Source organism: Vidua macroura, chromosome 22, assembly GCF_024509145.1.
Source record: "Vidua macroura isolate BioBank_ID:100142 chromosome 22, ASM2450914v1, whole genome shotgun sequence".
Lineage (NCBI taxonomy): Eukaryota > Metazoa > Chordata > Aves > Passeriformes > Viduidae > Vidua > Vidua macroura.
In genome coordinates this window covers 889,866-906,696 of record NC_071592.1, presented here as the reverse complement: position 1 = coordinate 906,696, position 16,831 = coordinate 889,866, and the positions used below count along the sequence as shown (strand labels likewise).

Genomic DNA, 16,831 nt, shown 5'->3' with positions numbered 1-16,831 from the left:
GGCTGTCAGAGGCTCGCAGAAATAAACACCTGTCTGTAACCAACGTGCTCAGCGGTGTTGAGAAACTTCCCGCGTTTCTCCCACCGCTGCTTTCCTCCTCCAGCTCAGCCCCGGGTGGGCAGAGGTGAAAGTGGGCTGAAATAAATTCCCTTGGTGGGCTGGGGGCTCTGGAAATGGGTGGGGGGGCTCTTGGATGGATGGGAAAGGCAGTGGAATGCCGCGGGTTGGAATCAAGCTGAGCACCCCGAAGGGGGGCAATGGGTGGGGGGAATCTGGTGCTGGTCCGGGGGGTGCAGGGCAGAGCTCTGCCCCCCCCTCCAGCACTCACAGTCACCTTCCCTCAGGCTTTTATCTCCAATCTTTTGTCAATGATAAAAAGCAAAGGGAAAGGGAAAAGAGAAAAATCCGAGGAGGTTGAAAGTCATCCTTTGAGGACAATTTTATTGTTGCTTTACTGTCTGAGTGGCTGAATCCACTCACAATTCAGTGCCAGGCACACACCTGAACTGTGAGCTCAGGCAGCTTTGATGCCAAGCACAAGTGGAGCAGCACACCTGGCCCGCTGCGTCCCTTCTCCCAGGGCTGCCTCCACAGCCCTCGGATATTTGGCATTGCTATTTCAGCTCTGTCTGCTGAAATAGCAGGTGGCTGCCCTGGGGTTCCACTGCAGGTGGGTGCCCGGGGGCTGCTCACCCCCACAGCCACAGCGGGGCACGGGGACTGGCGCCACATCCCGCTGCCTCCCTGGATGGAGAACGACGCCTCCCAGCCGGAGGGAGCTCTCCCGGAGCACAGTGATTAGGTGATCACACCTAATCCAGCGGCTTCTGGATTTCTTGGGTCAAGGACAGGTCTTGGCGTTCTTTGACTTCTCTTTGTGTCCATCTGTCAGGATTTTGGTAACTCCAGGGCAGTGGGTGCTCTCAGGGATCCCTGCCTGTCCTCCCTGGGGCTGGAGGGCAGAGCGCATCTGAGGGAGCTGCGGGGGGGAGCTGGGCCAAGCACGGAGAGAGTCGAACCCTAAATCCCTCCTCCTGCACCTCGACTCGCTGTGCTTCTGTCCCCTCGGGCACACGTGGGGCTGTTTGTCTGTCTGCCCCGGGATGGAGCGCGCCGTGGGGGAACTGCAGCTCCCGTTCGAGGACACCCAGAGTGTCTGTGCCCTCATCCCCCAAACCATCCGGCTCTGGGCGTCCTGCCCACACCCGCCTCCACACCCAAATCCCGAGGTTCGCAGCCCTTCCCTGCACCAAGGGAGCCTCAGCCCCCCCTGCTTTCCCTGCACGCTCCCCTGGCAGCTCCCGGTGAGCAGCACCGCACGGTGCCTGAGTGTTCCGCACCGAGAGGAGCTTTTGGCTCCGGCTCAGGGCGTCAAGAGCCTCAGCTAATCCAGGGAAGCATCCAAACAGAGTGCCCGAGGCGCCAGCCAGCCCCGTGCTGCGGATCTGCCATTTCATCTCCGTGCTTCTGGTACTCCAGCCTCAGTGAGACGCTGGCCAAAAGCACGGCTTTGCGGGAGGATGCTCAGAAAACCCCTCCTGGGAGCCCTGTGGAGCTTGGAGGAGGGAAGGGGATGCGTGAGGGGGTCAGACAGGGCTCAGGCGAGGGATGCTGCTGGTGGCAGGTGAAGCTGCCTGCGCCGCGGGGAACTCTTGCAGCACACGGTGATTGCTGTGGTGTCAACACTTCCCCTTCCCCCTCTGTGACATCCCTTTGTGAGCCGGCTTCAAAGACGCCTCTCCCCCTTCCCCTCCTTTAGGAAGGTGTATATGAAACTTTAATTACAGTAGCAGTGTTTAAAGGCATGGTTACACCTGCTGAACACACAGCAGTCACAGGAGCGACAGGAGCACACGGGGAAACGTCAGGGTGACAAAACTTTGCCGGCGTGATCCCGGTGTGTCAGCTCCCCCAGCATCCCATTTGTGAGGGAGATCAGGCCGTGGCCTCTGATAAATGTTTAAATGGGGCTCTCAGGCAAGTCAGATGTGGAGGAAGGAAGTGATTTATCCCTCTGTAGCAGCGTCCTGGCGCAGCTGCCAATAACCCTGCAGATGACAAACGCCCCTTCCCGAGCGAGCATCGCTCTGCTCCGTGCTGGGGACAGGGGAGGGCACGAACCAGTGCTGGATTTCAGCTGCTGCTCCGCGAGCACAAGCCTGTGCTCTCAGGGGATGGGTTTTGGGGTGTTCTCACGTGCTCGCTCCCCTCTCCCTGTTTTCCTGCACCACCAGACGCCGGGGTGGAGGCTGGGGCCCCCTGCCTGGCTTTGGCAGGTGTTTACTTTGTAAACAGGAGGATTTTACACACCAGGAGATGGAGGGGCGAGGCAGGGAGTGACTGGCCCAAGGTGGTGGCCAGGCCCGTTCGTGCCTCTCCCGTGGTTGTGCCCGGGCACAGTGAGCCCTGGAATGGCTGGCACGGCTGGCACCAGGCTCGGCATTGTGGTGCACAAAGTGACATTTGAGGACAATGGGGCAACTTATTGCTGAGCAGAGGAGAATAAATCTGCAGCATTGGGGTGGAGGCAGAGTGCTGTAAAGCAAAGAGCCAATATAACAGTCTACATAACACCATTAGTCTGGGAGCGAGGCAGTTGATATAGAAGGAGAGATGGCGTGAGCCAACAGGTCCCCACTTTATTTTTTTCCCCGTGTTTAATACAGTGTTCTGGAGCTGCTCTCTATGCTCAGCGTGTTTTATTGTTTTGCTCACCCTGAAAGAGGAACTGCTGGGGCTTTGATAAATGGATGGGAGTGCTGGGCTGGCTGTCGCTGCAGTTTTTCTGTGTGTGTTCCGACCCACGGGGCTGGTTCCTGGGCATCCCCTCCTCTCCTGGTCTCTTCCTTCTGCTCCTCTGTCCCGTGCTCATCCTGGGCTCTGTTGGCACCCAGGACGGCATTTGGAGCCTGCCCAGAACTTTGAGTTAATTCAGTTACTGATTTTGTAGATGAAAGGGAGCTGGGGGACTGCCCAGGGGAACAGGGGTAGCAGAAACCTCCACTTCCCTGGAAGGGACACGGAGCCCTGATTGCCATCCCTGGAAGGGACACGGAGCCCTGATTACGTGCCCTGGAACCGACATGGAGCCCTGATTGCCATCCCTGGAAGGGACACGGAGCCCTGGTTGCCATCCCTGGAAGGGACATGGAGCCCTGATTGCCCTCCCTGGAAGGGACACGGAGCCCTGGTTGCCATCCCTGGAAGGGACACGGAGCCCTGATTGCCATCCCAGGAAGGGACATGGAGCCCTGATTACTCTCCCAGGAAGGGACACGGAGCCCTGATTGCCATCCCTGGAAGGGACACGGAGCCCTGATTACCTGCCCCTGATGCTGGAGCCCAGGGCTGGATCTGTCTGGGTGCCCTTGGCCCAGTGTTCCCATTAGTACCTCGCCCCTCCGAAGTGCCCGACAGGCGCTGTTGGAATCTGAGGGATCCTGGGCTGTCCCTGGGCTCTCCCCTGCTCCTGCCTGCCCTGGCGTGGGGGTCTGACCCCTGGGAGGCATCCCGGCTTCAGTGTGACCATAGCACGGGGCCAGCAGGAAGGGGAGGGTTTGCAGAAGCGGCTGAACAAACCCCGCAAGAAGGAGCGGGGGAAAGGCGCTACCGACTGAGAAAGCAATTTTGGAAGACAAATGTAATCTGCGGATCTGAATATCCACAAGTGAAATAGGGGGGAAGATAAAAGGAGCAAGAAGTCAGGGAATCCAAGCAGCGCCGGGTGCACTTCAAAGGGGAAGGGAGCTGGTTTATAGATTTAGCGCCAGTCGCGGCTGTGCCGGCGCGGAGCAGGGAGCCAGCATGGGAGAGAGCCGGCCATGCAGAGGAAAGGGAATTTTAAAAGCAAAATTTCAGACGCCTGTTTCCCCCTGGGTGAAATTACACAGAGAAATATTCTGGCAAAATCCGAAAGGGACTGAGATGAAAGCAGAGCCCAGAATATACATTGCAAATGGCATCTGTCCGGGAGGGACAGCGGAGCCGGAGCCGTGCCGGGGGGGCTGTGCTCTGGGGGCCAGAGCCTGCATTTCCAGAGCTGGCTGCAGGTGTGGAGGCCCAGGGGGGCATCACCTGGGCTCAGGTGCTGTGGGAGAGCTGATAACTGCCCGTTGGACCCCGCCAGCTTCTCCTGGGGCTCTCAGGGTATTGATTAGAGCTGGACAAACCCCCCAAAAATGGGCTGGGGGTGCTCATGTGGATCCGGGGTGCGGGAGGAATTGCTGCTCTCGAGCTGGCTGGGCCATGACACGGCGCCCGGGAGTTGAACCCTCCCGGCTGCGAGGGGCAGGGGCGGGGCGGCGCTGGCAATGCCCCCGCGTGATGCCCCCAGCTGCGGTGGATGGGGACAGCGGGGACAAGCTCTCTGGAGCGCGACCTGCCCAGTGTGAGTGCCCAGGCGAGCGAGGGCTTGGAGCAGAAAAGCCAGGAGCGGGTGGAGAGCAGGAACAAAGGCACCCCAGTGGCTCGGGAAAGGTTGCCTTTGCTTGCGGCTGAAAGCGCCGGGCAATAATAATCAAGATTTATCGCTTGGCAATCACCATAGCAACATCAAAACACAAGTGGGAGAGAGATGCTCCCCGGGGGGCTCCCTGCATCTCCTCCTGCTGTTGCTCAGCCCCGAGCAGGAGGAAGCAGAGCCTGGCGGAGGGAAGCTGGGTCTGGTGCTGGAGGAAGGAGCTCTCCCAGCCGCCATTGAGCCCTGTCTTGCAGCAGCAATACCGGAGACAAGGCTTATTCCCCGCACCACCACACCCAGGGTGCCTGCTCCACTCCCAGCCAAGGCTGCTGGCTGCTCCTTGGGACACTGCCATCCCTTGCCACTTCCTTTTCGGGTGCCAGCCAGCTGCTGGGTGCAAACAGTGTGTGGAAAGAGGAAAATGCTGCGTTTCCTGCACCGGTGTTGGTGGCTCCTTGTGCTGCTCCAGAGGGGGAGCAGGCACAAGGCACCAGTCCTGGCACTGGGACTGGCACCAGCACTGTCCTGCTGCCCCTGGGCAGCTCTGAAATGAGGAGCACTCGCCTTGCTGGCACCATCTCCAGCCCTGTCTCTGCTACCAGAGCTGCTAAGCCTCCATAAATATGCTTTTATTAATCAAGCAGTGTTTGTTTAGCATAAACCAACTCCCCTGCTAAATGGCTGCGGGAGCAGCACGTGGTTCGCAGCCATGACTCAGGGCTGCCAGTGCCGCTCTGCAGGGCTGGGAGGGCATCATCCATCTCTGCTCCTCACTGCCAGCTGCCTCTGGAGCCCTGGGCACAGCGGGCTGGCTCCATCCCGGCTGCTCCCTTCGGGTCTGGGTGCTGGGAAAGGCTCCCCAGGGCTGTGCTCCTTCCCTGTGAGCTCATCCCTGCTGGTGTGAAGGTGGTGACCGAACCCCCAGCAGGGACCACTGGTCCCCAAAGGGCACAGCTGGCCAGACAGACCCCGAACCTGGGGGTGTCCTGCACAGGAGGGAGCAGGACAGGCCCCTTCTGCAGGAGAACACAGCAGAGAGGGACCCTCTGCAGGGGCTGCTGCCTCTGCCCTCTTTGGGAGCTTATGGAGAGACTGGAATGTGGGCAAAAAGCAGCTTCTACCTTTGAAGGGGCAGCCAGGCTGTGTGTGCTGGGAGAGGAGCTGCAGGCTGCCGGCTCCTCCGCTTGCTGATCCAGTGCCAGGTTGCAGGGGCTGAAGCAGCCTGTGGAGTTAGCAAAATCCTTTATTTTACATTTGATATCTTGTTCAGATCAATAAGGATTCCTTGAGCAATTCGGGGGCTTGTAGTCTCCTGATTAGCTGTCCCTTTATCCAGTTAGATTTTTCTTATCTAGAGTAATTGTTGTTCCAGAGAACATCTACGGCTGCAACGTGACCTTACCGGCAAGGGTACGGCTCCCCGAGAAATGCAGCTCCCCACGCCGGGCCCTCCCTGCCAGCCCCTCCACCTTATCTCCCTATAAATTGTTGCTGCAAGCTTTTGTTGCCTTCCCAAGGTGAGCCGGGGCGATCTGGAAGGCAAATAAATAAATCTCCATTGCTGAAAGGCCCCGGCGATGGCACCGGGGGGAGGAGGAGGAGGAGGAGGAGGAGGGATGTTTGCTGCTGGTGGCCTGCAGGCTCTCTCCAGCAGATCTCGTGTCCCATGGTCTTTGACAGGAGTTTTTTATGAACCACTGTGGCTCCTCCATCTATTCCCAGCCCCGGCATCTTTGGTGGGTTTGTGCTCCAGCCTCAGATTGGAAATAAATTGATGGCCAAAATAAAACCCCTCTCCAGATGGGAGGGTGATGAATGAGGGAGGAGAAAGGGATGCAGGGAGGTTTCTCTCTTCTTGAGTTGCTGTTGAATATCTTGGTTTTGTCTTTGGTGGTGCTCCCAGGGATGCTTGGCACTGCCCTTTGCCAGAGGGGCAATGCGGTGTCTTGGGTTTTCCACTGGGATTTCATCTCTCCCTCCTGATGGGATCTCTCCTTTTCCCTGAATAGTTAATGGAAACTAATGCAGGGCTGCCACTAAAGGAGAGCTCGACAGCAGCCCCTCAAATGCCACCTGACACCGGCAATTCCTGGGAAACAAACAGCTCCATTCAATTCCCTGCGTGCGGGAGCGCTCCGGGGCGGCTGTCTCCATGGAGCACCTGCCTGCTGCTCCTCTTTGTCTGCGCCGGGAGAATCACAGCCACGGGTTTCTCCCGTGGGATGCCCAGCTCCCGAGTACTGTCCTGCCCAAACCCCTGGGGATGCAGCTGGCAGCTTTTCCCAGAATAGATTACAAGGAACCGGGGACAGAGACGAGGTGCACTCTGGAAAGCAGCTGGTGGCTGAAGGTGTGGGCGACTGGGTGTTTTTCCAAACACCTGGCAAATGAGCTCCCCACTGGCTCTGTGGAGGATCAACGCTGCTGAGACTGAATGTGGCAAAAGGCTCTGGCCAAGGTGATGTGGAGGGAAAAATTATCAACTCCCCCAAATGCTTCAGCATTTCCAAAATAGACCTGAGTGCCTTCAGGTTCTGACTCTGCTCCAGTGTGATCCTGCAGGAGGGAGGAATGGACGAGGATGATAAGGGGCTTGGGATGGCCTGGAAATGCCAAGTGGGCACAGGGACAAGGACGGGCACCTGCTGTGCCCTGGCTGCCACGGCAGAGCCGTGCCTAAGGAGGGGCCTCGCCCAACCATCACCAAACCTCCCAGCGGGCACCCCCTGTGCCCCAGCGAGAGCCGCCTGCACCTCCTGCATGCTCGGGAGCGCCCAGGAAAGTCAGCCGTGGTTATTGATGCTTTCTTCCTTCCCTCTCGCTCCCTGTTGTGTGCAAATTGCCTGGGCACTCTGGAGAGCCCCGATTGTGTTTCGGTGCCGTTCGAGCCCTTTTTCTGCTTGGCCGAGGGCGAGAGCACAGGGCTGATGGAACCACAGCCGCACCCCGGGACCCCGCAACACCCCGGGACCCCGCAGCACCCCGGGACCCCGCAGCACCCCGGGACCCCGCAGCATCCCCCGCTCCCCGCAGCACCCCCGCTCCCCGCAGCACCCCCGCTCCCCGCAGCATCCCCAATCCCGCAGCATCCCCGATCCCCGCAGCATCCCCAATCCCGCAGCATCCCCCGCTCCCCGCAGCATCCCCAATCCCGCAGCATCCCCAATCCCGCAGCATCCCCCGCTCCCCGGAGCACCCCCGGTCCCCGCAGCATCCCCCGATCCCCGCAGCACCCCCGATCCCCGCAGCATCCCCCGATCCCCGCAGCATCCCCCGATCCCCGCAGCACCCCCTGATCCCCGCAGCACCCCCGGGACCCCGCAGCACCCCCGCTCCCCGCAGCATCCCCAATCCCGCAGCACCCCCCGATCCCCGCAGCATCCCCCGGTCCCCGCAGCACCCCCGATCCCCGCAGCATCTCCCGATCCCCGCAGCATCCCCCGGTCCCCGCAGCATCCCCCGCTCCCCGGAGCACCCCCGGTCCCCGCAGCACCCCCGGTCCCCGCAGCACCCCGGGACCCCGCAGCATCCCCGATCCCCGCAGCATTCCCAATCCCCGCAGCACCCCCGATCCCCGCAGCACCCCCGATCCCCGCAGCATCCCCCAATCCCCGCAGCACCCCCGGTCCCCGCAGCACCCCGGGACCCCGCAGCATCCCCTGATCCCCGCAGCACCCTGGGACCCCGCAGCATCCCCCGATCCCCGCAGCACCCCCTGATCCCCGCAGCACCCCCCGGTCCCCGCAGCACCCCCGGTCCCCGCAGCATCCCCCGCTCCTCCCGGCGCCCCGGCGCTGCCGCTGGGAGCCATGAGGGGGAGCTCAGCCCTTTCCTTCCCTTCCCTTCTCCTCGGCCCCGTGCAGGGCTGGACCGGCTCTGCCGAGGGCACCGCTGGCACCGGGGAGCGCCTCGCTGCGCTGCCCGCAGCCTGGGGACACCAGGGCGGTGTTTCACACCCGAAACACCCCCTGAGCGTGTGCCCGGTACGGGGGCAGGAGCCTGGGCAAGGCAGGACTGCTGCCCCTGGGGAGCCAGTGCCCACTCGCAGCATCCTCATCCTCATCCTCATCCTCATCCGCATCTGTGTCCTCAGTCTCGCCTCTCTCCCTGCACAGGTGTTCCCTTGTGTGCCACACCGGAGTGTCCCAGCTCCCGTGGGTGCTCTGAGGTGGCACCCCTGGCACCCGTGTGCCCACCTGCCAGGTAAGGGGGCACAGCTGGGCTGAAGGAGCCCCTCGGGGTCTCACCCAGGGGTACAGGGAGACTCCCCGGAGTCTGAGGCATCTCCTTGTCACTCCTGGCTGACCCCTGACTTGTGTCAGAAACAGCAAAAAGGGCAGAAAACAGGGGAGATTTTCTGTATTTCAATTTTCTGAGAAAAGGAGAAATCCCATCCTATGTCTGCAATTATTTTATTATGCAGCACTAATGAAAAATACACTTGAACATCTAAAAAAGGCCTATGGTAAAGAGTTTCTTAATGGAATAAATCACTCTAAATTAAGCAATTATGCCTTTGATTTTTTTTTTTTTTAATTTAAAACACCAATTGGCCAAAGGTGCTTCAGTTGTGTGAGATAACGGCTGTGGGCACATCTCCAGGGAGAGCCACAGCCCAGGGCTGCTCCAAACCAAGGCTGGGTGTGCTGGGAGCCCCCTGTGATGCTGCAGGGCTGGGGGTGTGTGGGTGGGCATGGATGGGATGGGGGTGCAGGACACAGGGTCCATCCCAGGCCCCTCTGCACAGCAAGGTCCTTGCTGGCAGCTCGTGCCAAGCCGGTGGAGCCTCTTCCATCACAGCTCAGGCAGCTGGTGCAGGCCAGGGAGGGGGAGAGGCAGCAAATAAATAAGCTAAATGAATAGCTGGGCTCTTCAAGGGGGAAATCAGGGCTGTAAATTAGGCAGGGATAATCTTCTGATCCCAGGAACTCAGCTGCATAAATATGACCAGGCTAACGTGCCCTGGGGCAGGAGGCCAGCTCTGCAGGGCCAGGCAGGGTTTGTCCTGGGCAGGGGTGTTCCCACCCGGGCTCCTCCTTGGGAGAAGCCATCCCTGGGCAGCTCTGAGCCAGCAGCGACTCCCTGGTCCCTGTGCCACTGGCATCTGCTCCCGGCCCCAGCCCTGCACCCAGCCCCATCCCCCCAGTTCCACCCTCCCCTGGCCTATTTGTTAAATATCCTGTAATTATAGAGAAATAAAAGGCTCCTACAGATTAGGGGGTAATTATACTTAATAGGAAGAGAATGAATATTCCTGGTTAACCATTTGGGCTTGGGAGGCAGATGGCACATAACCCGTGTTTCCCTCGGAGCGTGGCAGCCCTGGCAGAGCTCTCATTAACCAGTTGCTCTCTGGCTCGGGACCAAAGGCAATCATTGGTTAATCAGCCCTGGTGGCATTGCTGATGACGGATCTGGCCTCGTCCTTGAGGTGGGGTCCCTCCATGGTCTGGGGAGGCTTTTTGGGTGCCTCAGCTGTGCCCGGGCAGCTGAGGGTTATCAGCAGCTACCTCAGCAGCTCTGGGCTGTCCCTCCTGGAGGTGCACGCGTCACTCGGAGGCTCTGGCTGCTGGTGGCAGCGTGACGGGCGATGTGCAGACCCCTGGGGATGCTGCAGACAGGCAGTTGCTCCCACCCAGCCCCATGGAAGATGAAGAGGCTCCCGTTATCCTGAGATCCTTCTGACGCCCGGCCCGGGCACGCGGCGCTCGTGGCAGTTCGTGTTTTGCCATCTCTGGTGAAACCCCAGAGGGAGGTGGCTGCTGTGTGGGCAGGAGGTGACAGGAGCCAGGGGTCTCCTGTCCAAGGCAGGGCTTGGGGAAGAGCTGCCCCTCGGCCCCTGGGCAGGGTGGAGCCCTTGGGGCTTGGGCAGCCCCTTCCTGGAGGCACCAGGAGTCTGTCGCTGCTCTTGGCGGCCCCTTTGAACACGGGCATGATGGAGTGTTCAAATAACATTAATAAATACAGCAGCAGCCACAGGGAGAGCTTGGTATTTACTGTAAATTCAGCATCTAAACAGAGACATCGTTTTGTCTTCTACGGTTTAACACCATTCATAATTCCGTGTTTTAACAGACTTCCCCTGGGGCCCCGAGATGCCTTTTTTATTTGAGGCTATTCCCAATTACCCGCTGCGCCCCTCCAGAGCTGCCTGCTGCCTAAACACACGCAGGGCTGCTGGGGCTGAGCCACAGACACTGCGCTGTCACCCGGGGCCCTTCTCCTGTCCCCTTCACGAGAGCCTTGAACCCCGGCCCTGGTGGGAATTCACCGGTGCTGCTGCCTGGGTGCATGCTCTCCTCTGTGTGTGTATATAAATATATAAAAATATAAATGTATATAGGTTCATCACTGTGGCCACGGAGCCTCTCTCCTCCTTCGAGGGCCTTGGCAGAGCAGAGCACTCATGTCCCCTCTTCTCTCACTGGGGGCTACCCCCCCCCAAACCTGCACCTTCTTGCCCCCCATTAAAAAACTGTGAAAAATTAATTTAGCCAGGACTAAGCAAATTGTGGCAGGCAGCTGCTGTCATTTATTCCCCACAGGGGGTGTGAAAGGTGGTGCCCTGTGAAAGGGGAAAACAAACCTGGGTGTGAGCCGTGCTCGCTCCTTCCCGGCTCAGAGCAGCCAGGCTGGCACCAGCCCTCCCTCCTGGGGCCCAGCTCGGTTTTGGAGTGCCAGGCATGAATTTATTGGGGTCTTTGCCATTCACCTGCTTTTCCTGGAAAATGAATGAGTGTGCCTGGAATGGCAGGTGGCTGCAGGTGGACAAAAGGCAGATCCCAGGGGAGGTCTCATGAGCGGCCGGTGTCCTCTCGTCATTTTGGGCCCTTGGTGCTTCCGGCCCTTCTGAGGTGGGGATGCTCTGGGAGAGCCTCACTCCACTGTGGGGCTGCCAGGAGCCTCTGTCCTTGCTGGGGCAGAAATCCCCCTGCTCCCCATCGTCCTCCAGCCCGTCACCCTCCCCTCAGCTCCCAGCTCTGGAGTTGAGCGTCCAGTGGATGAGCCTGCTCTGCCTCTCTCGCTCTTTTCCTCCTCCCCTGTGCACATCTCGGGGAACCCCATGGGCTTTGCTGGGGGAACCCCTGGGCCTGCTCCTGGCCCCCCATCCCAGCAGTTTTGGAGCTCCATGTGGGAGAAGGAAGGTTTCGCCACCTAATAAATTTAGATTTAATTTGCAAGTGAAAAAGAGTGTTTTCTTTTGTAGCTGATGCTGCAGCCCAAATGTCTGAGCTTCTAGGGTTTAAGTCTAATTAACTGCATTTCACAGCTTATTTAAAGAAAAGAATGGAGGCATTAAAATTGTAAAATCTAATTTTTAAGTAAATCTTTCAGCACAAAATGAATGTCGCAGTCTCCCAGCCGCCTTGGCAATATATCTCTTGTCTTCAAATTTCAACATGAGCTTTTGCAAACATGAAATTATTCATTAGACCGTCTGGTAAAAGGATAAATAAGTGTCGCTTCACATCCAAGATCTCCCGGTTTTCCATTTAGCAAAAGATTGGTTTACTCAGGATTATGCAGAGGGGCCGATGGGAGGCAGGAGGGAACGGAGAACCCCGTGGCCACGTGCTCTGGTTGGACTCGCTGGGCTGTTTGGAGGAGTGGGCAGTGAATCTCCCTGGAATTTTGTCCATTTCCCTGGAATTTTGTCCCCTTTATTTTCCTGGTCCATTAGAGGCCAGCGTCACTGTCCCACAGCCCTGCCCTTGGCTGTCCCCTTCCACCCTCCTCACGTGGGCCATCAAAGGAAGCTTGCTCTGCCCTCCTTTAAAAGAAAAGCATTTTATGGAATTGAAACTATTATTTTAACAACTCTATATTTTTTATCACTTTTAAAAACCCCAGTGATTCATCTTTTGCTTGATTAAAGTCACAATTAACTGTCGGAGCGAGGTGTTCAATGCTAATGCTGGTCCTGGCCGGGTGCTGAGGTTCAGTCTTGGTGCTCCCCATCCCTCCCTGCCCGGGCAGAGGCGGGATGTGTCCTGGGATGTGCCCGGGATGTGCCCGGGATGTGCCCGGGATGTGTCCTGGGATGTGCCCGGGATGTGTCCTGGGATGTGCCCGGGATGTGCCCCGGGATGTGCCCGGGATGTGCCCCGGGATGTGCCCCGGGATGTGCCCCGGGATGTGCCCGGGATGTGCCCAGGATGTGCCCGGGATGTGCCCGGGATGTGCCCCGGGATGTGCCCGGGATGTGCCTGGGATGTGCCCGGGATGTGCCCCGGGATGTGCCCGGGATGTGCCCGGGATGTGCCCGGGATGTGCCCAGGATGTGCCCGGGATGTGTCCAGGATGTGCCCGGGATGTGCCCGGGATGTGCCCCGGGATGTGCCCCGGGATGTGCCCGGGATGTGCCAGGGATGTGCCCCGGGATGTGCCCGGGATGTGCCCCGGGATGTGCCCGGGATGTGCCCGGGATGTGCCTGGGATGTGCCCGGGATGTGCCCGGGATGTGCCAGGGATGTGCCCCGGGATGTGCCCCGGGATGTGCCCGGGATGTGCCCGGGATATGCACCGGGATGTGCCCGGGATGTGCCCGGGATGTGCCCGGGATGTGCCAGGGATGTGCCCCGGGATGTGCCCGGGATGTGCCCGGGATGTGCCCGGGATGTGCCCCGGGATGTGCCCGGGATGTGCCCGGGATGTGCCCCGGGATGTGCCCGGGATGTGCCCGGGATGTGCCAGGGATGTGCCCCGGGATGTGCCCGGGATGTGCCCGGGATGTGCCAGGGATGTGCCCCGGGATGTGCCCGGGATGTGCCCGGGATGTGCCCCGGGATGTGCCCGGGATGTGCCCGGGATGTGCTCCGTCCCCCAGCCCAGCCCAGCCCCGGGGCGGGCTCGTGCCAAGCTGCGCTGTAATTAACAGTGGGGCGCTGAACGGAGTGGAGAGGTAATTAACAGCTGAGGAATGCATGGAAAAATGATGCTCATTAGCACAGCCCACGATCCCGGGCTGGAAACGGGATGTGAGGGTGTGAGGGATGGATCGGACACGGTGCCAGAGCCAAGGAGTGCCGGGCTCTGTGGGGCGTGGGGGCACCGGGAAGGCGCTTGCCACCTCCCCTCCCTTCGCCACGTCCTGGCAGCCCCAGCCAGGGGATGCTGCACCGCGGACTGGGACAGGAAGCTGGTGTCACCCGTCGGAGCGTGTGGAGATCACCCGGAGGTGGCTGAGCCGTGCCAGTAAGAGCGGTGCTGACGCGCTGTCCCCTCTCTGGTGACAGCCTCAGCTCCTGCCCTGCTCTGAGGGACAGCCTGGAGCTGCCTCCTGGATGTGGGGGCATTCCGCGGAAATAATGACCCACACAGGGGCCGGCCTCAACTGAAATGCCTCAAAAATGACTGGTGAACTGGGACGTTTCTGTTTCGGTTTCATTTTGCGCCAGCATCGCACAAATGAAAGCAGAGGAGTGGCTGGAATCTCGTTTCAAGCCAGGGAATTGAAGTCCAGGGAGCAGCATCGGTCCTGAATCCAGCTCATTCCTGCCAGTATTGCCCTGCTGGGTGCCGAGGGCTCCCTGGAGGGATGGCTCCTCCGGAATGGGGACACAGGGGCCCTGCAGGGGTGTTTGCCTCCAACAGAGCGAGATCTGGGCTGATCCTGGGAAGCAGAAGCTGATTTTTCCCTAGCCGGGGCAGTCCCATCTGATATCTGCCCATCTCATGCCTCTGAGCAGGGCAAAATCCTGCCAGGATGGAGACAGGAGTGGGAGCAGTGCTTTGGGTATCTGCTTGCAGTGAGATATTTCTTGCTGGTTTTTAATTCTGAATTACAATGTGCTTCTGCAGGCTCTACTGTATCCCCGGAATCACGCTCTGTGCTAAATCAGTCTGTGGCAATCAATGCTTTTCTAATGAACTCTGAATTCCTGATGCCAGGACATTGTGCTGCTGCTTGTTTTCTCCCTGCCCTTCTTTTTCCTCTGCGTTATTCCTGTGAGCTGCAGAACACATATTCCATGCATACACACACACACACACACACACACACATATATATATATATATATATATGTTATTTTTTTTCCCTTCCTCCCCTCTGCAGACCTCATTGGCAAAGTTAATGGTGTGTTTCTGGAGTAATTAGAATGATTTAAATGGCCTCATAACAAAGTTCTTCTGCAGGAGCAGAGGCTTCTCACCCTCTGTATCTGTCACGTCTGGGCCGGGAGTGGTGGTGGAGGGAAAAGATGGTAGGAAATGGAGGGGAGCAGCCCCCCAGCCAGGAGATCTGGGTGTGGGCAGGTGGAATGGATTATCCATGGGCAGCAGCCCGGCAGGATTTGTTTGTACACCTGGAAATCGATGGCGTCGAGGGGGAGGCTCTTGGTGACCCCTCTGTCCCCTCCCCTGGGGCTGGCACAGGCGGGGAGCAGCGCTGTGCTCCCTCTCTCCAGACCTGGCTGGGATCCGTGGCTGGGAGGATCCCTGCCAGCACCAGAAGATTCGGGAATATCTGAAGGCTGGGATTTTGGCTGCAGGAAGGGCTGGCTCTGCAAGCAGTGGTGCCTTTGGAAGCCGTTGCTGCCTCCAGCCGTTTGCTGCCCCTCTCCTGCCGACTCCCCGGGAGCAATCCCGGACCTGCTCCGGCCAAAGGCAGCCCAGGCCTCCCAAAGGGCTGTGAGGAGGAGCCCATCCCCACGGGTGCTCCCAGCCCTGCACATCCAACATCTGCATTTTGGCCCCGAGGGATGCTCTTGCCATGGCAACCACTCCTGCGGTCCAGCATCCCCGATGGCGACCGAGGGAGCAGCAGCGGGAGGCACCCCAGTGTCCCCACAGTCCTGGTGGCCTCGCCGGGATGGAGTCTGCCTTTGGAGTCTCCTCTTGTGTTCCCAACAGCGCCTCAGAAATTAAGAATCAATCCGATTATTCAAGCCCATAAACAACATCATAAAAATAACATCAATTTGCACAGAAAGGCGCTGCATTAATGCGCCGAAATAATGATGCACTTTTACAACATAAATTTACAATCAATCTTGCTTTTAACACCGTGAAACAACAGTTGGAGGAGGATCAATCCTTCGCCTGAATTAGACGCTTGAGTCAGAGATGCTTCGGGGGTTATTTTTGGAAGCTTTTAGCACCGGCTCTGGCAGGGCTGTCGCTGTCGGCTCCGCGTGCGACAGCGGCTCCCGCAGCACCCGGCACTCGCGGCGGGACACGGGGCGGTCGCGGCAGGAGCTGTGCTGGCTCTGCCTGCCTCGCCTTTCCCTGGCACCGGGCTGGGAGCGGGGAGTGCCGCGGGAAGGGGAGCAGGGAGATGCGGAGCTGCCAAGAGCAGGCTGGGCTGCGGCAGCTTCGCTCCTGCGGGCTCCAGTCCCCACCTGGGGCTGTGAACACAGGGGACGCATCCCTGGGGCAGGCAGGGAGCGTTTGTGACTCCCCTGGTCCTGCAGAACTGCCCCAGCCTGGGTGCTTTGTGTCCTGGGAAAGTGCACGATCCTGGATAAAGCCAGACAACTGCAACTCTATGCGCCAGCCTTGCCAAAAAAGCATCCCTGACATTTCCCCCTCTCCCTCTGTCCTGGAAAACACACCAGGAGGCTCAGCAGTGAGCACTGCTGCTGCTTCCCAGAGCTGCACCCCACCCACGTAATTCTTCCAAGTACCTTCCCAGTAAAGGCTCAGACTCTCTGGACTCCAGGCCCTGTTGCCACAGCTTTTTAGCATGGCTTTCTATTTTTATTATTTTTACTTATAAATGGGCCCCAAAATGAAATCTCTGCTTATGGAGAGATTGATTAGTGAACCAACTCAATTATGTCTTTAGCCGAGAGCTATATTAAGTAATGCAGCAAAATTATTGCCGTGTGCAGATCCATTTTGTTAAGCAGCTGTTCACTGGCCCGAGGAGGAGAAGATGGAGGTTAAAATGTTTTTATTTTTCTGGAGACACTCAGGAACCCCAAAGCCATGAGGAGGCTGATCCCAGGGGAGGCAAGGGGACAGTGTGAGCCCAGGCTCCTCGGCTGAGTTGGGATTGCTCCCCCAGGGACCCCAAGCTCCAGGAGGGAATCAAATCCAGCCCTGAGGCCAGCCTGTCCCTCTGCGCCCTCTCCAGCTGTGAGCCTCTGGTAATTCCCTGCTTTTTGGTGCCTGCCTGGCTCTGCCACAGCTCAGGAAGGGATGGAGCAGCAGAAGGAGCACCTTTTATGTTTCACTTCCTTGCTGATCGGTGTTCCTCGGCGTGGATTCCCTTCCCTCGCCTTGTCCTGCTCCCCGTGCCCGCTCTGGACACTCAGTGCCGGGGTTTAGGGCAGGCTGCCCTCAGCACGGTGTAAATAAGGGTCGGGAGACATTTACATCCTCCCATTTGCATCCTCGGAGTCCTGGGTTACAAACAGCAAGCACTGGG

At 58.8% G+C, this 16,831-nt stretch overlaps 1 long non-coding RNA gene across 1 annotated transcript; it reads right to left on the bottom strand.

Moving 5' to 3' along the window:
• Nucleotides 1-5,684: 5,684 nt before the first annotated feature.
• LOC128818070 (uncharacterized) lies at nucleotides 5,685-7,429 on the bottom strand. The gene is made up of 2 exons (XR_008440377.1): nucleotides 7,213-7,429; nucleotides 5,685-7,015 (listed from the first exon to the last, which is right to left on the bottom strand). It is a non-coding gene; the product is annotated as an uncharacterized LOC128818070 (long non-coding RNA).
• Nucleotides 7,430-16,831: the final 9,402 nt, after the last annotated feature.